This window comes from Palaemon carinicauda, chromosome 42 (assembly GCF_036898095.1).
Source record: "Palaemon carinicauda isolate YSFRI2023 chromosome 42, ASM3689809v2, whole genome shotgun sequence".
Lineage (NCBI taxonomy): Eukaryota > Metazoa > Arthropoda > Malacostraca > Decapoda > Palaemonidae > Palaemon > Palaemon carinicauda.
Genome location: NC_090766.1, coordinates 50,140,647 through 50,163,554, shown reverse-complemented (window position 1 = coordinate 50,163,554; position 22,908 = coordinate 50,140,647). Strand labels below are relative to the sequence as shown.

At 47.7% G+C, this 22,908-nt stretch overlaps 1 long non-coding RNA gene and 1 pseudogene across 1 annotated transcript in view; both read left to right on the top strand.

Moving 5' to 3' along the window:
* The window catches only part of LOC137632907 (uncharacterized), a 155,953-nt gene that overhangs the window by 2,053 nt on the left and 130,992 nt on the right, over positions 1 to 22,908 (top strand). The gene's annotated exons all lie outside the window — the stretch shown is intronic.
* Positions 16,647 to 16,765, top strand: LOC137633368 (5S ribosomal RNA; annotated as a pseudogene).

Sequence of the window (22,908 nt, the reverse complement as noted above, 5' to 3'; positions counted from 1 at the left end):
CCCAACTCTTCGCCGAGAGTAATTTTAAAAAGCGCGCGCCGCCAGACTTTGAACTTGGGTAGACTCACTTACAGCCTCCCGCTCACCCATTGGTTATCTCCCTACTCAGACGCTAGCTGACACCATAAGATCCTGCTTTCCTATTGGTCGGCAACTATCCCAGCTTGCTTACGCACGGGCGTTCATCTCTCTCTCTCTCTCTTTTCGTTCCGACCGCGGTATCGTTAACAGACATTGTGTGCTTTCGCTTGTTTGACGTAGTGTTAATATACAGTACATTCGTACGCCACGTGTTATCGTTATTAAACATTCTTTACTGTGCACTGTACTGTATTAGTGTTTACTATACATAGTACTGTATATAACGTACGTAGTGTATTATATTACGTATTACTGTAGCCATGGGTCCCAAGAATGTTGCCGAAGGAAAGAAGAAGAAGACGATGCTCTCGATGGAGACGAAACTTGAAATCGTAAAAAAGTACGAGTCTGGCATGCGTTTAAGTGCGATCGCCAAGGAGTATGGCCGGAATCCATCTACGATAGGCACTATCCTGAAGCAGAAGGCGGCCATCAAAGCAGCGACACCTTCTAAGGGCGTCACTATTTTCTCCAACAAGAGAACCCACGTACATGACGAGATGGAGAGGCTGCTTCTTGTGTGGATCAAGGACAAAGAGATCTCAGGAGACACCATCACTGAGACTACAATTTGCCAGAAGGCCTTCGCCATTTTCGGTGATCTCGTGCGTTCTCAGGCCGAAGAAGGGGCAGGAGAAGGAAAATCCCAGCAGGAACCCCCAGAGTTCAAGGCTTCTCGTGGGTGGTTCGAGAAATTCAAGAAAAGGACTGGCATTCATTCAGTGGTACGGCATGGGGAGGCAGCCAGCTCGGACACGAAGGCCGCCGAAGCCTTTGTTAAAACGTTCGACGAGTTGACTCTGCAGGAAGGCTACAGTTTGCAGCAAGTTTTCAATTGCGACAAAACTGGACTTTTTTGGAAGAAAATGCCTCGTCGGACGTTCATCACAGCGGATGAGAAGAGGCTACCCGGACATAAGCCTATGAAGGACAGGCTTACCCTTGCTTTTTGTGCAAACGCCAGTGGGGACTGCAAGATAAAGCCCCTTTTGGTGTACCATTCAGAAAATCCCCGAGCCTTCAAAGCCCACAAAGTCATCAAGGAGAACCTTCCCGTGATGTGGAGGGCGAATGCTAAAGCTTTGGTAACGAGGCAACTTTTCATTGATTGGGTGAATGTCTGCTTCGGTCCGACTGTCCGAAAATATTTGGAAGAAAAGCGCCTCCCTATGAAATGTCTGCTGGTGTTGGACAATGCTCCAGCTCACCCTCCTGGCCTCGAGGAATATCTTCTGGCCGAGTATTCCTTCATAAAGGTCCTATATCTACCGCCTAACACCACCCCTCTCCTCCAGCCCATGGACCAGCAAGTTATTTCAAATTTTAAAAAATTTTACACGAAGCATCTCTTCCAGAGATGTTTCCAAGTCACAGAGAGTACAAACCTCACTCTGCGTGAATTTTGGAAAGATCACTTTAACATCGTGATATGCCTCAAACTCATCGATCTCGCTTGGCAGGAAGTTTCGAGGCGTACCCTGAACTCATCTTGGAGGAAGCTGTGGCCTGATGCTGTCTCTGCACGAGACTTCGAGGGGTTCGGGAAGCCTGGAGGCGAAGCCGAGATCGTTGACGATCCTGAACCAACTCAGCAGTCTGAGGTGGCTGACATCGTACATCTTGGTACGTCCATGGGGCTGGAAGTTAGCGCGGAGGATATAGATGAACTTATCGAGGAGCACCACGAGGAGTTGACGACGGACGACCTGAAGGAGTTGGAGACGATGCAAGTGAGTGATGTTCAAGAGCAGTTCTCTAGCGGTGATGAGGAGGATGTTACACCTTTGAAAACGGCAGGCATCAAGGAAATTCTCGCATGTTTCCATAAAATGGCAGACTACGTCGAAAAGGAACATCCAGAAAAAGTTTATACCAACCGTGCGCTTCAACACTGCAATGACGTTTGCCTAACGCATTTTAGAAATGTGTTGAAAAGTAGGCAGAAACAAGCTTCAATGGATAGTTTCTTATTAGAGAGGCCAGCGGTATTAGTAGGCCAAGACGAAGGTGAAAGTGAAGAAAAGAAACAGAAAAGAGGAAGTGATGAAGAATTAGAAGGTGAAAGTAAAGAAAAGAAACAGAAAAAAGAAAGTGATGAAGAAGTAGAAGAGATTTAGAAAATATGAAAAACGTAAGGTTATAAAAAAGAAAAAAAAAATTCAATTTTAAGTTTTATGTTACCGTTAAGTGTTAAAGTAATTTTTTCTTTCATTTTATAGTCTTCCATACGTAATGTTAAGTGTTAATTATTTCTGCTATTTTTTTATTTTGCAAAGTTTAAGTGTTAATGTGTTAAGTGTGTAAATTACTGTACGTAGTCTGTCACTTGTTATGTTTTCTGCCTTATGCCATCCTCCTCTGCTGCGACTTCGCTATCGGACATCGTCTCAATCAAAAGGTAAGTTTCAACTTTTTTGTTACACTAATTAACTGTAACCTTTTTTTCAGAGTATCAATCCTTAATTGTTCCGTAACCGAAATACAAACCACGCTATTTACATTGGGATTACCTTTTAGCGTAGCTGAAATGGCGAGCCATTAGAATTTAACGAGGGTGTATTACCCCCGCGCTAGTTAGCGGGGGGGGGGGGGGGGGTAGGGGAGTGGTAGCTAGCTACCCCTCCCCCCCCTCACACACCGGTGAAGCTCACTTTCACTTTTGGCTCGGACTGAGACAGACGTCTCTGTCTTTGTCCTCGCTTGGCAGCCATTGTTTGTTTTGTCTTTACTTAATCACTTACTTTTCTTTTACTCAATATATATGTAAACATTTTTTCATGTTTGTATATATATTTGAGTATAGAAATCAGTAAGTTTCCTTTTCAGAGTTGTGTGTGTAGTGTACGATATCTCCGTGGAGCCCTCGGCAGTTAGGCCACCACGGCGTAATTTTATGGGTTGCGATCGAGTTTGACTTCGGTCTTTCTCTCTCTCTCTCTCTTGAGGTCGTTCACCATTTTACTACGTTTACTACGCCCCTTGTAGCTTCCTTTCCGTGTGGGGGGGTTGCTACGCCGTACGTTTTGTCTCAATTAGTTTATGAATCTAATTGTATTTGTTAATTTTTCAGCTTGTAGAACGATTCCTTTCGGGGTTTTCGTTCTTTCTTTAGTGTTCATTCATTTTTAAATTACATAATTACATAGTTTCATAATTAACGGATTTTGAGCGAAGCGAAAAATCTATTTTTGGGTGAGATGGCCATGTAGTCCTGATGGAAGTTCCTATAGGGTAGCTTCCTTGGGTATATTACAACTACGGCGATATTCCCAGAGAATTTACCTTAAGGTACCCAGAATTCTAACTCCTGGAGCGAATATCCCTAATAAAAGAACCAGGGATATCGCGAAATATCAGAGGACGTATTCTTGACACGCCACATGGCAATCTGCACCCCGAACAGAGATAACACTTCGGCGGGGTCAATTGGCAAGAAAACGAAAACGAGAAAGAAAAGGAGAGCCGCTCGCAAGGTATCTCTTCTCTCCCGTTTCGTAAGCGTGCATTGCGCCGCTTACGGCGCCATCTGTATTCCTTGTAGCGATACACGAGGTGTTACAGATACTGTATGTAGGGAGGGGACCTACAGCCCTTTCATAGAAAGGGAAGGGCGGGTCCATCAGGACGACATGGCCATCTCACCCAAAAATAGATTTTTCGCTTCGCTCAAAATCCGTTTTTTGGGCTCAAGCCATGTCGTCCTGATGGAAGTATACCAGAGCATTACTGTATCTGTGGATTCTCAAAACGTGCCGTACTCCCCGGAGGTATTTCCCCGGTCGACTAGACCTAGAGACCTAAGATGTTACCGTTATACATCTTTTCAACTAACCATAAACCATGTTAGTGCTTCCTGCCCCCTACAGGGAAGAGTCCTACTAGACTCTGGAAAAGTCTCGAAGAGTACATATACCTATGTATGAATAACAGACAAGCCAATATAGTAGTCTCACCCTATATCATGTAAAGCATAGTTTGTAAAGAACCGCTGCGTCGATATGAAATATCGACCAGTTCTCCGTTCAATACTGTATTGGACAAAGGTTTTTATCCGAGTAGGAGGAAACTTGCATATCCGCCCCCGTCCCCTTAGGGCATGGAGTCCTCCCGCTAAGGGAAAGTATAAACCAATGCAAAAATTGCTTGCATAAAGGAACAATCTATTAGAATTATCCCAGATAAATATACATAGTAAGAATGCTCAATTATTATCAATAAATTGACACAGGTGAAGGAGACGCAAGGTTCGCAAGAACTAGTTTATTGACAAACAATAAATAAAACAGGTTAACAACAATTATATATATAAAAGGAGGATAACCAAAAAATTTAGCATAAGCATGATAGTAAACAGAAACTTGTTTATCTGAAAGAAAAAACATTAGCGCCACTTTTAACATACCGAGGTATCAAAGTTGTAAAAGTCTGTATTACTAATCAGTCACATTAGCGTTAGAAACGCTCGGCACACATGTCTGCACTTATGCTAGGTTCACCTTTGAAAGTGGAACAGTCAACGTGGGCAACCCGGTGCCCTCACACTTAGTTTGTAGAACAGTATGTAACTACACACTCACCCTGGAATTAATCGTCCCAATTAAATCCACTGTTCCTCGCAGAGTTAAACAGCAGGGTTAACGACGCAACCCACTGCTACCACAGACCTCTTTAGTTGCTCCACTTGCTTCGCATAGTGACGAAAGAACACTCTGGAAGACTTCCAGCCAGTGTATGAACGAAGATGTTCAAAATCCATAAAATTAAAGAAATTTAAGGATGAGGCAACTTTCCTCGGATCGTGACCTGCGGGTGTACTGTCAGGATCCGCTCTGCGAATAAAATATGTGATTTTCGCCCTGAGTTGTTTCAGTGATAAATTTGAGCCTGATGTTTCTCCCCTGAATAGTTGACCACCCTTGAAGTCTGAAGTTCTACGAAGATAGACCTTTAGGCATTCTACTGGACATAGAGATGCATCTTCTTTTAGAGGGCAGATTCTCCAGGGACCCCACCTGTTGGTGGGTAACTCATTCTTGGCGAGAAACGTAGGATCCGGAAACAGGTTCAGCTCTCCCCCATCCAAGAACTGAACACGACCTTCCTCTCGAGAGGGCTACAATCTCACTAACCCTGGCCCCGGATGCGAGTGCAAATAGGAAAATAACTTTTTGGGTCAAATCCTTTAACGCACACTCCTCATTGTTCAACAGTGAAGCGAAATGAAGAACTTTATCTAAAGACCATGAAATGGGCTTTGGAGGTGCTGAAGGTCTGAGCCTAGCACAGGCTTTCGGAATTTTATTAAAAATCTCGTTAGCGAGGTCGACCTGGAAGGCATATAGAATGGGTCTTGTCAAAGCAGATTTACACGTTGAAATCGTGTTAGCTGCCAACCCTTGACCATGGAGGTGGATGAAGAAAGATAAGCAGAAGTCTGTTGAGATCTCCTGCGGATTCTTCGCCTTGACAAAGGCCACCTATTTTCTCCAAGATGACTCATATTGCCTTCTAGTAGATTTGCACTTATATTCCTCTAGGAAGTCTATTCTGTCTTTCGAAATCCCGAAACGCTTTCTCACCGCTAGGGAGAGAAAATCATGAGCTGCAGGGTCCGGGTTTTCTGTAATGAAGCGCAGACAGTCGACTTCTGGACTCGCTGGGTCAGGACTGGATCTGGTAGCGGTAGAAACTTCAGCCGTAGTTCCAATGCCAGAGGGAACCACACGCTGTTCGGCCACTTGTGAGCCACTATTGCCGCTACTCCCTTGAAGGATCTCAGTTTGTTGAGGACCCTCAACAGAAGGTTGTGAGGAGGGAACAGATAAATCCTGGACCATCTGTTCCAGTCGAGGGACATCGCGTCCACTGCTTCCGCCAATTGGTCCTCGTACGGGGACACGTACAGGGGTAACTTCTTGTTGTCTTTTGTCGCAAAGAGGTCTATCTGCAGTTCTGGGACTTGACTCAAGATGAAGGAGAACGATCCTGCGTCTAGGGACCACTCCGACTCTTATCGGTGTGAACCTGGATAGAGCGTCCGCTGTCACATTGCGGACTCCTTGAAGGTGAACTGCCGACAGGTACCACTTCTTCTTTTCCGCCAGTCGAAAGATGGCCAACATCACCTGGTTGAGAGGTGGTGACCTCGATCCTTGTCGATTCAAGCATCTCACAATCACCTTGCTGTCCAGCACCAACCTTATGTGGATTGAGCGACGCGGGGAGACTTTCTTCAAGGTAAGGAGCACTGCCATAGCTTCCAGAAAGTTTATGTGAAATGTCTTGAATAGATTGGACCAAGTCCCTTGGGCCTTCTTCCGATGAGAATGACCTCCCCACCCCTCCTTCGAGGCGTCTGTGTGAATAGTCAACGAGGGGGGAGGTGGCTGAAGAAGTACCGACTTCTTTAGTTGTCTGGCTTGGGACCAAGGCCTGAGAAGAGTACGTAGACGAAGCAGAACTGGTCTTCTCAGATCTCTTCGCGCGTTTGATGCATAACTTCTCCAAACTCCGGTTGCATCCTTTAGCTGTGCTCTTAGCACCGGGTCTGTTACCGAAGCAAACTGGAGAGAACCCAGCACTCTCTCCTGTTCGCGTCTTGATATCCTTTCGGAATCCAGAAGTCTCTTGACAGAACCAGCTATCTCCTTCCTCTTCTTCGCCGGGATGGAGAATCGGTGTGACACTAGGTCCCAGTGGATTCCCAACCACTGGAACTTTTGAGATGGAGAAAGTCGAGACTTTTTTCTGTTGATCTTGAAGCCTAGATACTCTAGGAACTGGATCACCTGCAGGGAAGCTTGCAAGCATTCTGTCTTGGATGCTGCCCACACCAGCCAGTCGTCCAGGTAGGCTACCACCTGGATTCCCTTTAGGCGTAATTGTTTGAGAGCTACGCTCGCAAGCTTCATGAAGATCCTTGGGGCTATATTTAGCCCGAACGGCATGGGTCTGAAGGCGTATAGTCTTCGTTGTAGCTTGAACCCTAGGTAGGGGGAGAGTCGGCGATTGATTGGAACGTGCCAATAGGCGTCTGACAAATCTATGGAGACGGTAAATGCCCTCTTGGGCAGTAAGGTCCTTATGTGTTGCAGTGTTAGCATCTTGAACTTGCAGTTCACTATGAACTTGTTGAGCTTTTCCGAGTCCTTCTTGGGAACACAAAACAGCCTCCCTTGGAATTTGATGGACTTTACCCTTCGGATCACTTTTTTCTCCAACAGTTCTTGAATGTACTCCTCCAGAACGGGGGTGGAGTGTTGGAAAAATCGAGGGCACGGGGGTGGAGTGCTGTACCAGCTCCAACCCAGTCCATTCTTGAGTAGGCTGTGGGCCCAGGGATCGAAGGTCCACCGATCCCGAAAATTCTGAAGTGTCTCTCCTACCGGTATCATCTCACTTCGACTGCTGTCCTGAGGTCTTGCCTCCCTGACCGCGACCACCCCTGAATCCCCTTCCCCTTGAGGGGCGCCTAGACGAGCCTCTGGCTGCTCCTCTAGGCTTTGCTCGAAAGGTAGTTGACTGCCCTTCGAACGTTGGGTTAAATGCCGGAGACTGCGTCGACACGGCTTGGGGTACCCATTGGAATGTGGTTGGGGTTTGTGCCACCATCTGGGGCACTGAAGGCATAGGCAATTGCTGATGCTGTTGCTCTAAATGGCTTGGCTGGCCGAGAGGGTAGCTTAGTCCTCTTAGTCTTCCTCTTTGGTTGGGGACCCTCATCCGGGGAAGACTTTCTCTTGAGAGACAGGCCCCACTTCTGGAGAAGGTTTCTATTCTCCGTGGCGGCCTTATCCACAACCTCCTTGACCGCTTCGTTGGGGAAAAGGTCTTTGCCCCAAATGTTGGAGGAGATTAGTTTCCTTGGCTTGTGCCTCACCGCAGCCGAGGCGAACACAAACTCCCTACAAGCTCTCCTTGCCTTGACAAAGCTGTAAAGATCCTTTGTCACTGTAGCCAGATGAGTCTTGGCCACTACCATGAACATCTCATGGACCTTGGGGTCACTAGCCATTGTCTCAAGAGTGGTTTGAAGAGACATTGAGGCAGCCAGTCTTTCTTTCGTCTCGAGCTCCCTCCGCAAAAGAAAGTCAGACAGCTTAGGGAGGTTCTCACCGAACTGACGTCCGGCAATATCAGCCTCCAACTTCCCGACTGAGAAGGTAAGATGGACGTCCTTCCAGTCCTTGTGGTCCATAGGTAGGGCCAGAGACAAAGGTTTACACTCCTCCAAGGAGGGGCATGGCTTGCCAGCCTCGACTGCATTTAGCACAGCCGCAAACCCTTTCTGCAAAAAGGGGAAGGCTCTAGCAGGAGAGGACACAAAGGACGGGTGCTTCTTACTCAAAGCAGCAACCTTTGAGTTCGTGAAGCCCCTCTCTTTCATCGAGGATGAAAGCAAAGCTTGAGCCTTAGCATGGTCCATGACTATGACTTCCTTCGGCTCTGTCTCCTCCTTTGAAGCTGGTTCCTTCCTCAGACGGACATAACAGTCCGGATACGACCCTTTGCTGGGCCAAAATTCCACCTCCTCCAGGGGAACTGAGCCCAACTTTTCCGACATGACGATCTTTCCGACCGTCATCGGCATGTGCTCAGCATATCTCCACGGGTTAGCATCTGAGCACAAGGGAAGGTCTTTCACGTTGAGCCTCTTCTGGGGCCCACGTGATGCTGCAAGTTTCCGCATCTGCAGTTCCATTGCAGCCGCCTTTTCATTATTTTCCCTCTGCATCTGTTGGATCATTCCAACGATGGAGGAGAGGGTCTGTCCCAGCTCTACTGGGAGAGCGGACGATGTTGAGGGAATAGGTTCAGGGACCTGAACCGGGGCAGCCGACACCTCGTCGACCTCTTCCTCTTCAATGTCTGGAGCCTGATCTTCATCCTGGTCCTCTGCCTGGAGGTCCTCTTCCAGACGCTCGGACACCTCCGACATCCTGTCGTCCAACTGGATGTCCTGCAGGGCGACCGCGACTTCAGCATCCACCGGGATCTGAACTACGGGGATCTCCACTTGAGGCTGGGGAATCACTGCATCAGCTGACGCTCTGGGGAAAAGGTAAGCCCTCATCTTCTCACTTGGAAGATAAGGTCCAGAGGTGTTCTTCTGGAAACCCCTTACCCAGGTACAAAGCTTCTCCCTTGCTATATTCCTTGACTCCGCCGTCCTAGGGGAATCAAAAGCCTCAGCAACCAGGTTAGTGCACACGGTACATACCTGCGGGTCCCAATACCGGAGATCACCTTTGGAGACAGCGCATGCTGCGTGCCTCCTACACAAATCATGTCCGCAGAAGTTCTTGCTGCTGACGTTGCAGAAAACACTTCCGCACTTCGGATGGTCCTCCTGTAAAGTGAAGAAATTTCCATGAGTCTCAAGTGAACTACGTATCACTGGATATACATAGAATCATAATAAAACAGAAAGGAAAGACACACACTTGTGTTTCCCACACAGTCAATTGCTGCAACCTTCCAGATAATAAAATCGTATGGTTAATCTGTCCTAGAGCAACCAATGAAAAATTTCCAGAGGAAAACAGGTGTAGCTCACACCTAAAGGATGATTTTAAAATACTGGATAGTAGACAAGAAAGAACTCACTTTCTTTATCTGTAAGGCAACACCAAAGGGCTGTGCAAGATAACACAAAAATGTTAGAAAACACAGTGTTGTAACAATACTATACTATAGTTTTCTCCCTACAGTATATACTATACTGAAGAATACTGGTGCAGTATAGAAGGTAATGTGCCGGCCGCACATAACTAGATCTAAAGTATACTACTTAAGAGCTATAAGGCGGCAGAACGCTGGTTCAAATGCATGTGCCGTCCGGCAGTAACTGCCGGTCATTGCCGGCCGGCAACTACACAAGATAGCACCCGGCTGCCGGCCACCACTCGTAGTGACCGGCAGACAATGGCGTGTTAATAGCCGGCCGGCAAAGGTATACAACCGATGCCGGCCGGCAGCAAAAGAACCAGAGAACTCCGACTGCCCGGCTGCCGGCCACTTAGGCCGGCAGCCGGCTAGGGTACAACACTAGCAGAAAACAGAATGGATGCCGGGATAAGAGACTGTACTACCTCAAAGCCCGGCAACCCGAAAGAGTGCACATAAGGAAGGGGAGAATATAATTCAGGCTTCCTGACCAATGCCATCTGGCTCTACAGACAAACATGGATGAGGGACCACGAGAGGTCCGGGCAGCACTCAAAGCAGAAGACCTTTGCCGGCCGGCACACACTGCCGGCCGGCAAGGGACTGAGTCAACTCCACATCCTAACCTATGCTAGGTACAGATGTAGAATGACGGACAGTAATGTAACGGCTAGGCCATTACAAAGGAAAGAGGGGGAAGGGACGAAGAGGGTCCTACCAACCTTGCTTTAGTAAAGAATCACCCGCAGCCAAGAAAACTCATCTTAGCCTAAGGGAGATCCGAGAAGGGAGGCCAGCAATACTTGCCAACCCCCACGGAACCAAAGTAAGGAAGGTGTTGCTATTCCCAGAAAAAGGATCTTATCCTCGACACCGAGAACAGCAACATTGGACTAGTCTGCTAGATCACAAGAAGAAGGAATCATCTCGTACAGAAACCTTCGAAAGTGACCTAAGGAGGCTAAGCCTCCTATGTCTGTGTCAGTCTAGCGAGGGAGTCTCAACCACAAGCCAGACATAAACACTCAGACTAAGAACTCTGATGTTCTGCCCCCTCTCTGAAGCCAGACTTACTGGAAACAGGAAGGAACAGCAACACCCTAATATAGTTGTATCGAAAGTTAATTCAGATAAACCACTAGGGTTAAGCCCAAGGCTTAAACAGAGGGAAAGGGATTGCACACCTTCTCCGAAGAAAAGAGAGCAACCGGGGAGTGTGAGAAAGTATACTAAGGCCCCATAGGCAACTTAGCCTAGGCGCCAAGAGAATCGATTACCTAAATCACCGAAACTCACTCGTATACTATCTTGGAAGAAATCAATATAATCTTAAATGTATAAAACTGCCTAAAGCTTCAATAAAATTTTAAAACACTCGGAAATCTGAATATCATGCAGGAAAGTACTAGGGCCAAACGACTAGGCTACACGGTCTAGCGTTGGCCAGAATCGGCGAATCCTTCGCCAAGACAAATAAAACTAAAAGCATCATATATAGAAATCCTATGTTACGCTAAACAGCTAAAATTATTAAAGCGAAACAGCCGGGAACGTCGCTCTGGCTAACTAAATAACTCATACCTAGCGAGCGACAGCGTCCAGGACGCCTCCGGTAGGCAACAGCTCTTGTAACAAAGATATTACTCTTAATCACTTTTAAAATTACCAAGAGCCTACATTTATACATAAAAGAAATAGTACTCAACTTATCAGAAGCAGAAGAAGTTGGAAAAAGCATAATTGATTGATTAAATCCAAGAATTGCGAGAAACATAGGGAAAAAACACCGAGTTGTTGAGCTACGCAAAAAGGAATACAGATGGCGCCGTGAGCGGCGCAATGCACGCTTACGAAACGGGAGAGGAGAGATACCTTGCGAGGGGCTCTCCTTTTCTTTCTCGTTTTCGTTTTCTTGCCAATTGACCCCGCCGAAGTGTTATCTCTGTTCGGGGTGCAGATTGCCATGTGGCGTGTCAAGAATACGTCCTCTGATATTTCGCAATATCCCTGGTTCTTTTATTAGGATATTCGCTCCAGGAGTTAGAATTCTGGGTACCTTAAGGTAAATTCTCTGGGAATATCGCCGTAGTTGTAATATACCCAAGGAAGCTACCCTATAGGAACTTCCATCAGGACGACATGGCTTGAGCCCAAAAATAATTGTTATAATTCTGTTTTGGTTACAGCTCTCCTTCCGTGAGTGTAAGTGGTTGTGAGGGCACGTGCCTGTTGTGTAATTCTTGTTTCCTTTCCCTCGGGATTCCTCTTCGGAGCCTTCCCGGGGGAATGAATGTGTACTAATGATTTTTGTTTTATTTTTTTACAGTTACCGATCTACAGTGAACCCTCGCTACTTCGCGGTTCGACCATCGCGGATTCACCACTACGCGGATTTTTTCCATAACCCATATATATACAGTAATATATATATATATATATATATGTATGCATGTATTTATGTATATATGTATGTATGTATATATGTAGGTATGTATATGTGTATACATATAAATATATATATATATATACACACACACACATATATATATATATATATATATATATATATATATATATATATATATATATATATATATATATCTAAAGTAGGAAGATGTGATGTAGTTCTAAGGGAAAAGTATGGAAAATATGTCTGGGTAATAAGCAAAGCTCTACCTCCAGTTTGTTTCTTCATTATGATCAGAGATAAACGTAAACAAAACATTGGTTGCCATTTTTTATCGTGCTTTTTAGCGTGTTTAGGAAATGCATGATATAAAATCGCCTTAAATATTTGTGCCTCTTTTAGTTTAGGGTACTGTAGTACATGCATTAAGTGTTCTGTACATTAAAGGGTAGTTTGTTAACAGTACTACGTACAAGGGAAGGTTTTAAAAGTCTGAATATACATGTTGAATAAATAGGTAAATATGGTGTCACTACTTCACGGATTTTCACCTATCGCGGCCGGGTCTGGAACCTATCTACCGCGATAAACGAGGGTTCACTGTAGTTCGTTTCTGTAATATGGCAACGATGTGAGCTGTCTTGTTGGGCCTGGGGATTCGGCTGTTGCTGCCTCCCCTTTGGATTTTCGTCAGGGGCATGTCTCCTTCTATTGGAAGTACTCCCGTGACGATTGACAGCTCTCCAGTTCATTTTAGAACTCTCAGGAGGCTTGCCTCCTTGGGTGGGTAACTTTCCTTCCGAGGGAAGTTTTTCCTGTCCAGGCTTGAGTTTTTCTCCTTTTGGGGGGTTCTTCTCTTGCCTTTTTTTCGTGCGACTATGCTCTTGGTGCTGAGCGGTCGCACCTGCAGTTTCGCTCAAGGGGCTGGGCAACTGCAGGAGCCCCTCTTCGGAGGATTGCTCCTTTTATGTCACTGGCTGACCAGTCTCTTCTACGAAGTGTTTCTCTTTCGTTCGCGAGAGAGTACACTTATAGAGACTCCTCTTCGGAGGATTCTTCTGCTGCTGTTGCTGTTGGCCTCCTTCGCCGTAAGGCTCACCGTCCGCCTCGTCGTAAGGGCCTCTCATCTCCCTATAAGAGTGCTAAGAGGCGCCTTTTTGAATCTCCGTTTGCAGCCTACAACTCCTTCTTCTTGATCTTCCGCCCCTGGTGCAGATGGACAGCAGTCTGACCTCGTCTTCCGACGGGCAATGGTCTCCCGACGGACAACGGTCTTCCCGACGGACAACGTTCTTCCGACGGACATCAGTCTCCTGGCGGACAGACAATGGTCTTCCGACGGACATCAGTCTCCCGACGGACAACGATCCCTTCGGGGCAAAGGCATGCCTCCCACGGGGGTTCTTCCCTTGTGTGTCAGGGTTCCCCTGCGCGCCCTTCTGCTGTGTTCTCTCCTGCTCCTGCTCAGTGTTAGCGCACAGGCGCTCTCCTGCTCATCAGCGCTTTCCTGATCGCTAGCGCTCTCCTGTTCGCCAGTGCTCTCCTGTTCGTCAGCGCTCTCATGATGATCATCTCTGCTGTTCCTGTTGGTTCCTGTTACGCGCCCTGTGCGCCCACGTTCGCCCTCGTGATCTAGAACTTCGGTTCAGGTCTTGGTCAAGGACTCTTCTTCTACGCGCAGGCTTCCACGCGTTGCCTTCTGCTCGTCAGCGATCACCAGCTCGCCAGCGACCTTAGACGCGTCAACGTTCACCTGCTCGTCAGCGATCTCCTACGCGTCAATGATCGCCATCGATCTGCCACGCGTGTCAGTTCCCCTGACCACCATCAGTAGCGATCTAGCGCTCGCCTGCTGTGGACCACGATCTCCGGTAGCTGAGTCTTGCCGTAGATCTTCCTCCTGCTCGCCAGCGCTCACCTTTACTTCTGTCCTTCTGTGCGCCAGCTTTCTTCAATTGCCAGTGCACATCTGCGCGCCCTTCTTTGCCACGCACCAATGGGCGCCAACGGTTTTCTGACCGTCTAGGATCGCCTGATTAACAGCTTGCTTCAGCGCTCACCTTCCTGATGCACCTGCGTGCCTTCTGTTAGCGCGATGCGCGCTAACCATCACTAGTCTCTCTCGCGTTGGCAATCGCCTACGCTCCCGCACGATTCTTCATTTGCTCGCTAGCGTTTTGTTAACGCACCACCGCTCGCCAACGCGCCGTCGCTTGCCGACGCGCCATCGCTTGCCAACGCGCCTTCACTCTCCTACGGGCTATCGCCTCGCCAGAACGCGCCATCGCTTGTCAACGCCCCATCACTTGCCGACGCGCCATCGGTCTCCCGACCGCCTGTGCTCACCCGCGCGGCCACACGCCCATGTTCCCGCGCGACCGCACGCCCACGTGCCTGCATGCCTACGCTCATGCACGACTGCGCACATGCTCTCCAATGTTCGCCCGCGCGCGAACCAACGGTATTCCATCGCGCGGACGGACGGTGTTCCGTCGCGCGGACGGACGGTGTTCCGTCGCGCGGACGGACGGTGTTCCGTCGCGCGAACCGACGGTGTTCCGTCGCGCGAACCGACGGTGTTCCATCGCGCGAACCGACGGTGTTCCGTCGCGCGAACCGACGGTGTTCCGTCGCGCGAACCGACGGTGTTCCGTCGCGCGAACCGACGGTGTTTCTTGCAGTATCCATTGCTCGCCTATGGGTTATCGCTCGCCGACCACCAGCTCTCGCCCTTCCTACCACGCTCGCCCTCCTTCTGCGCTCCTTCGCTCACCTTCGTTTGCATTCCTGCGTGCCCGCGCATGGGCGCTTCCACGTTCGCCCACGCGCAAATCATTGATTTACCATCGCGCGAGCTCTAGGGTGATTGCGACCGCGATTCCCATTGGGGTTTTCGCAGCATGGCCAGCCTGGCGAGTCTTCTGGAGCGTATTTCCAGAACACGGCCTCACCCCGTAGACACAGAGCATGGCACATGCAAGATTAAGAAGAATCTTCAGGGAGGTCTGAGCAACATTCTTCTTTCCAGAACCTGGGTTAGCCCTTCCCCGTCATTCCCTGGAAGGATTTTTGGCGGGGGGCTTTCCGTTCGAGATTTTTCCATCGGCCAAGGGGTGACTGTTTACCCCTTCCTCTTCTCCATCTCGTGAAAGGGGCTTACCAGGTCCTTTCCCTCCTCGGTTACGACCCGAGGTTTGGTTCAAGGAAGCTATAGGAAGGTCATGGGTACTTTCCTCCTCTCGGGCTCAAGCACCTTGGCGTTTCGTCGTCAAGTATCGAATTTGCGGGCAAGGTCGATGTTGGACCATCTGGACGCAATGACCGAGGGCTTCCTTTCGGGTGTCTCATCCATGGATGTCGACAACCTCAGACACCCTTCCATCCTTGAGAAGAGTTTGTTTGTGCCCAAGGACAGAGACATAGACAGCGGCTGTGCGGAGGAAGTCGACTTCCGTTTTCACTCCTCCAAGGCGCTTTCTTCCAGACTCTGCAGGGCTCCAGCGCCTCTTTCTTTCAGCCACGTCAGCCTAAGTTATCGGACCGGCTACGACAACTGAGACAAGGTGTCCAATTGCAGTTCCCTCCTGTCAGGAACAGATGGCACGGGAGGCTCCCCCGGGGGGGGCATAGTCCTAGAGGGAGTGGCAGAGTTCATGAACTCTAGGATTGGCACCCCCTCCTTGCAGGTTTCACGCTGGGAGGATGCCTAAGGTTACTCATCCGGATGACAGCTTCCCGATGCCCATTCTTGCACGATCTCTGTGATCAGCCAAGGATATCGCGCCTGCCGTCTCTGTCAGCGAATTCAGTGTCTCTGAACCTCTATGCCATAGGGTCGGCAAGAGTTTGCCCGTTTGGGCAGAATGACTCATACCTTAGGAGAAGGTCCTCCATAGGATCATCGACGGCTTCACCCCCGGCTTCTTCAGTCGATCCTTTCTTGTAAGGAAGTTTCTGAGACGGGAGTTCCGTAGTCGACCTCTCAGCCCTGATCAAGTTTGTCGAACAAACTTCGTCCAGCGTGGAACAGCAGAATCGATCAGACTGGTAACGAGGCGACAGGACTCCTTAGACCCTGGATCGGAAGGACGGGTACTTTCAGTTTCCATTCCATCCATCTTCCAGGAAGCTCGTGGAATTCAGCCTAGACTGCAGGTATTCCTGCTTAAGATGCAGTGTGGCGATCCCGCCGTGGCATTGCAGGTTTATTTCCCCAGAGAACTCTCCCTGCTTTCCTCATGGCCGCTCAGGTGCAGGCTTCCGCCTCCTTCGCTTTTTGGAGATCTGGTCAACTCCGGTAGGCTCAGGTTCGACCTTCTTCAGCGCCGGGACAAGCTTCCGGATGCTTACCATGAGTGGGAGTTCATGGTATTTTGCTAGGAGCCTTCTCTTCTTCTGCCTCAACATCTGGAGTATCTAGCCATGATATTGAGTCAACGGCCTTACCACGTTGGAAACCCCGCTTCTCGTCCGTCCAGCGAGGTTAAGCAACGTCGGGTCTGGTCGGTACTTGGATGGGTGACCACCTGGGGACGCCAGATTCTGTTGCCACCTCCTCCGAGCCTTCCCTTCAGTTGACTGTGGCAAGGCTGAGGAGAGTCGCAGTACCCGTTCTCAGTCAAGCAGAGCTTTCAGCCCTACCTTGCAACGTTTCCTAGTTCTCTTTTCCTCATTGACCCGTCTATAGTTCCGAATGGTCGCCTCAGGATAAGTTCCATTTGGGGCGGTCCAAGTTCCGGTGGTTTCAAGCAACGATTAACCGGACTTTCTGGCCCCTATGGGACCACCGGAACGATTAGACCTGCAATGGGTGTTGACCTATGGAACCTCTTGATGGGAGTGGATATTCTCGTCCTTTCCCCACATTTTTTATGCTGTTCTCGGACTCGTCAAAGAAAAGGGGGGGGGGCATGTTCTGGTCCAGGCCTATGGTCAGGACCTGAAGGATACCTCTCCATCATTCAGGCAGGCCTAGGGGCCGTAGTCTGGCCCCTCTACAGATCCTACAGCTCCTGCCGAGTCGCTCCATGCGCGTCGACTTCATGATTCTGGCGTGTTCTAACCAGCAGGGGACGCATTTTCACACCTTCACATCTTGCAGTAGAGATACCGAGATGATTGAGATACACTCAATACCACCATCGGCTCTCTCATTCCAGGCAGAGGAATGTTCTCTCCGACTATCCGAGCAGAGCCTCGTAGAGAGAGTGTACCTGGGGCTCTTTGGCCTTGAGTAACCAGAAAGTCCTGGTCTGGGGGACCTGATCGCGACAGCTTGGAACCTCAAGCTTCCGCTGTTCTTCCCCCCAGTCTCAGACCCCGAGACTCTGGCAAGAGGCATTCCGGTGATGGTGGGACAACATCGACGCCTGCGTCTTCCCTTCTTTGTTGTCTGTTGAGAATGGGTCTCAACAAGACCAGGTTGTCTGTCAACTATGCGCAGAACGGTTTCTGGACCCTTTGCTTCCCCTGACGGAACTCCCGGGAGAGCTTCTCCCACGGCACAGGCTACTCAAACAACCACACTGCAACATCTTTCACGAGCCGGGGCGTCGCTTCGGCTTCATGCCTGGAGACACTACGCCTCCTCCTCAAGAAGAGACAACCCGCTACAGTCGCGGGACGGAGGTCGCGTCATCTGCGATAGTCATCCGCAGAGGTCTTCCAGGCGAAGTGAAGAGTCTTCGGTGGTTGGTGTCGTGGGAGATATACCTCTTCCCTTGAGGCCTCTTCTCCAGCAATAACGATCTTATTGCCTTTCGGCGGGAGGAAACTCCTTTCTGCTCTCGGCAATGAAGCCTGTCGCTCAGCTTTTCCCTGACCTTCAGGCTTAAAGGAATAACTTTTTCCTTCCCGCTGGACCTTTCCTCGCTCATGCGAAGCTACGAACGTCCCTGCCCTAGTCGGAGTGAGACCTCCAACATGGAGCATGGCTCGGACTTTTTAGTCCCTTAAGAGACCTTCTCAAGACCCTTTACGTCAGGCCTCTGATTGTATTCCGTCTTGGGTCTCCTGCTTACTCTGGCCGCGGCCAGTGTGTAAGCAATCTTCTTGGTCTCGTACGACTCCGCCCTTTCTAAGGAATGGAGGAAGGCAACATTCAGGTTCGCTCCTGAGTTGTTGGCTAGACTCAGAATCTTGGGGTCCCGGCCCTTCGGTCCAATTCCTTCAAGATTTCGAGTCTCCATTCTGTATCTGATGTCCCAAAAGCTTCTCCTTCTTGCCAGTAAAGGAATCGAGAGGTTAGCTTTGGGAACAGCTGCAGTTTGTCCTCAGTTGCAGCCGGTTTGGGAGCACAAGAAGGACACGGGGGAGAGTCACCAGTATACCTCTTCAGCTCGGACTCGAGGACATTCATCTTGACCTGTCTCCAGACCCTCCCCCGTCACGTCGCCCTACAGCACGATGTCGGATACATCGCAACGTCCCTCGCCTTCGAGTAATACTACTCTGTGACGCAGGTGCTACAACGTGGAGTCTGGAAGCGTCTAATGACCTTCGCAGCCCGCTTCCTGCAGGGTGTGACCCACAGGAGTTTCGATACGTTTTCTATCGCTCTGTGGTGGCTACACAACAGCTGGTCTAACCTCAGGCTCCTTTTGGACAGGTAGCAGAAGGTTGAGGGCATTGTTATCAGGTTTGATTCTGCATGAACGAAAGAAGTATGTCTGGCCCTTACTTCTTTCTTCATCATCCCCTCTACGGGGAAGCAGCATCCTGGTCTCTGCATAGCTAACCTCGAACCTCTGCAGGTAAACCATGCTTCCTTGTGTTCCGAGTATTGAGTCAATACTGTCGCGTCCCCCATACCTTGACGAGGTGGTATTGGGAATGTCCTAACCCAGAGTTCCTTCTGGAACTCCAGGTCAACTGCCTAGGACGGGTCACACTTCTTCCTTCACACACAAGCTTATGTAGGCCACACGGTTCCTTGCGGAGCAAGGAACTTGTGAGGTGCAGGGACTCCTTTTCTCGAGTGCGACTCACTCGGATTCTGAGTCCCCGGGTAAAGCCAAAGCCAGTATGGCTGGGGACCTTCCACCCTACCTAAGGGGTAAGTCACCCAATGTAAATAGCGTGGTTTGTATTTCGGTTACGGAACAAATGACAAATTCGAAGATAATTTGTATTTTTCCTAACCATACAAACCTTAGCTATTTACACATATTTGCCCGCCAGCCCTGTCCCCCAAGACAAGCCCTACCTCTAAGTGAAAGTGAGCTTCACCGGTGTGTTAGGGGGGGGGAGGGGTAGCTAGCTACCACTCCCCCCCCCCCCCCCCCCCCCCCGCTAACTAGCGCGGGGGTAATACACCCTCGTTAAATTCTAATGGCTCGCCATTTCAGCTACGCTAAAAAGTAAACCCAATGTAAATAGCTAAGGTTTGTATGGTTAGGAAAAATACAAATTATCTTCGAATTTGTCATTTTAGGTGTACGTACAGGTAACAATACACCTTCACTGATCTAAATGCTTTACATACAGTACCGTAACTTTTATACAGTAGTAAAGAAAACGGACCGTTTTCTTAGGGCTTGGGGGGGGGATAACTAGGCTATAACTACATTATTGAATAATCTCATAGTGGTTTCTGGAATGGATTAGGCTGTTTTTAACGGTTGGGTCAATTATTGAATGATAGAAATGGCTGCATCGCATGTTTATTACTACAGTTTAGCGTGTTTATGGAAGAAAAGGTGTCTTCTCGTAAGGCTTGGAACGGATTAGGCTATTTACATGTAAAACGCGACTCAGGTTACGAAAAAATCAGGATACGAAACCGTATCCTGAACGGATTACTTTTGTATCCTGAGGCATCACTGTATATATTTCTGAAACTTATTTTACGATCGGAACGCGTGTCATTTTCGAAGAGAGCGGAATTTTTTCTATAGAAAAAGGTAATTTTTTTTCCTAGGTTACATTGCCCTGTAAGACAGTAAAATAATACCCATGATTTAACCGAATTTGGCTTTCATTTCAATCGCAAGCAAACAGTTTAGTTAACTTCATCACTCAGATGCTAGTAGAACTGGCTGTTCTGTTTGGTTGTGATGAAATGAAATGAAGCTAAATTCGGCGAAATCACATTATTTACAACAGGAAAACATATATTTCCCGTTCAAAATATTTTACCATAAGTATAATGGTTCTTGTTCTGCCATGGGCTCGCTTCGCTCGCCAAAAAGTAAAAACATCAAGCTCTGAATGTACTGGCAAACGGTAATGTTGAGCTGTGCACGCTAACATCAATATAACTTTACTAAGGAACTCCATTCACTAACCAGGTATTAAATGTAAAATAAAAATAATGACTTGTTTTATGGTCGGGATGTCGAAGGCCGAGGTCTTCTAGCAACTATTGCTATTGAGAAAGTCTTACAAGATTTCCAGTGATCAATCTATTCTGAAGAAGTGTTTTAATTCTTTCATTCTACCTTGTTTTGAATATTGTTCTCCTGTCTGGTCTTCAGCTGCTGATTCTCATCTTAATTTGTTGGACAGAAACTTATGGTCTCTTAAATTTCTTATTCCTGATTTAGATATTAATCTTTGGCCCTGTCATTCAATTAGTTCATTATGCATGTTGCATAAGATTTTTCATAATTGTGACCATCCTTTACATTCAGATCTTCCTGGAAAATTCTATCCTGTTCGTAATACTAGACAGGCAGTTAATTCTAATAGCCTAGCCAGGCCTTCTCCAACATGAGGCTCAATACTACACAGTATTCCAGAAGTTTTATTCCAACTATGACCTAGTTGTGGAATGATCTTCCTAATCGGGTAGTTGAATCAGTAGAACTTCAAAAGTTCAAAGTTGCAGCAAATGTTTTTATGTTGAACAGGCTGACCTAAGTCTTTTTATAGTTTATATATGACATATCTGTTTTGACGTTGTTACTGCTTTTAGAATGATTTATTATTAATTTGTTCTCATCATTTATTTATTTCCTTATTTCCTTTCCTCACTGGGCTATTTTTCCCTATTGGAGCCCTTGGGCTTATAGCATCTTGCTTTTCCAACTAGGGTTGTAGCTTGGCTAGTAATAATAATAATAATAATACTGGAAGTGGTGGAGGGTAGAGTCGAAAGTGTTAATTACATCTGGTGTACCATGGTAATTTCCATGAAACCTCCCTGCGACTTCTAAGTACGGATAACTACAACCATTACCCGTTTGTATAGGAAGTTCCATTATAGCACATGAAAAGAGTAGAATATGAACTAAGGCTTAACACGGACAATGATTTTACAGGGAAAAAGGCTTGGGAAGGGATTGATGCGAGCACTTGAAGAGATAAGGAAAGGGAAATATCAACCCTCCTGTGGAAATTTTCTATACATATGGGCACGTGATTGGTTAACTGAAACAGAACGGAGTCTACAAAATAAACTTGAATGAACTTGCATGGGAAACTTGTTCAGAATAAGAATTTATGTGAAAACCGGGTGTGATAAGGTAATAACATCAGTTATGAAGGAAAAGTAGTATGTTAAAATGAAGAGAATAATAAATGTTATTTAATGTTGATAAATTGAAATACCGTAATAAGGCAGAAAACGGTTGAAAGAGGTATGAAAACAAAGAGAAATATACAAGTGGGTATTGCATCAACGAAGGGTATTGCATCAACGAAGGGTATTGCATCAACGAATAAATAACAACATTAGAAGAGGAATGAACATTTCCTCATAGCTGGAACTTTCCCTCCTTATACGAAGTTATGAACTTACCTGTCCTCAATCGGAAGTCAGACCTCCCCCATGGAACATGGTTCGAGTTCTTCGATCTCCAAAGAGACACCTGTATGAACCATTACACCAGGCAACAGATGGCCACCTTACTTGGAAGACGGTGTTCCTACTCGCCTTGGCATTAGTCAAACGAGTCGGAGAACTTCATGGTTTCTCTTATGACGTTGGCCATTCAAGGGGATGGGGGAGTAAATCTTCTGCTTCGTCCCCAAGTTTGTTGGAAAGACTCAGAATCAGAGGGTTTCGGATTCTAGGTTCGAATCCTTTCGGATAACAAATCTCCGCTCTGTAACTGACGACACAGATCAACTGTTACTATACCCAGTAAGGTGTTTAAGGCACTACCTCAATTGAGAGAACAGCAGCAGCTCGGCCCAGAGTGTCACCACTCTCCGTAAGCAGGGGCAGAACCAAGAGGAGGGTCACTAAGAACATAATTAGTGCATGGATTTGCAAAGTCATTGACTTTACCCTGATTCCTGACCCTCCTCCAACACATCGTCCCCAGAGCTCATGATGTCGGGCGTTGCTACGTCCCTGGCCTTCAAAGTGAACTACTCTGTGACACATGTATTGCAAGTGGGCGTGTGGAAACTCCAAACGACGTTCATCGCCCACTACCTGCAAGATGTGACCCACAGGAACCTCAACACGTTCTCTATCAGTCATTTAGTGGCTGCGCAATAGCTGGTTTAGTATCTCAAGCTTCTTATTTGACAAGTAGCAGAAGGTCGAGGGTATTGGGTACATGGGTTTTAGTCTTGAGTGAATGATAAGGAATGAATGGCTCTTTTCCTTTCTTTATCCTTCTCTCTCTTGGGGAAATCAGCATCCTGGAACCTCTGCACAAGCTGGCCAAAAACCTATGCAGGTAAACTATCGCTCCCTTATATAACCTAGTATTGTTCCAAAACTGTTGCATCCCCATACCCTG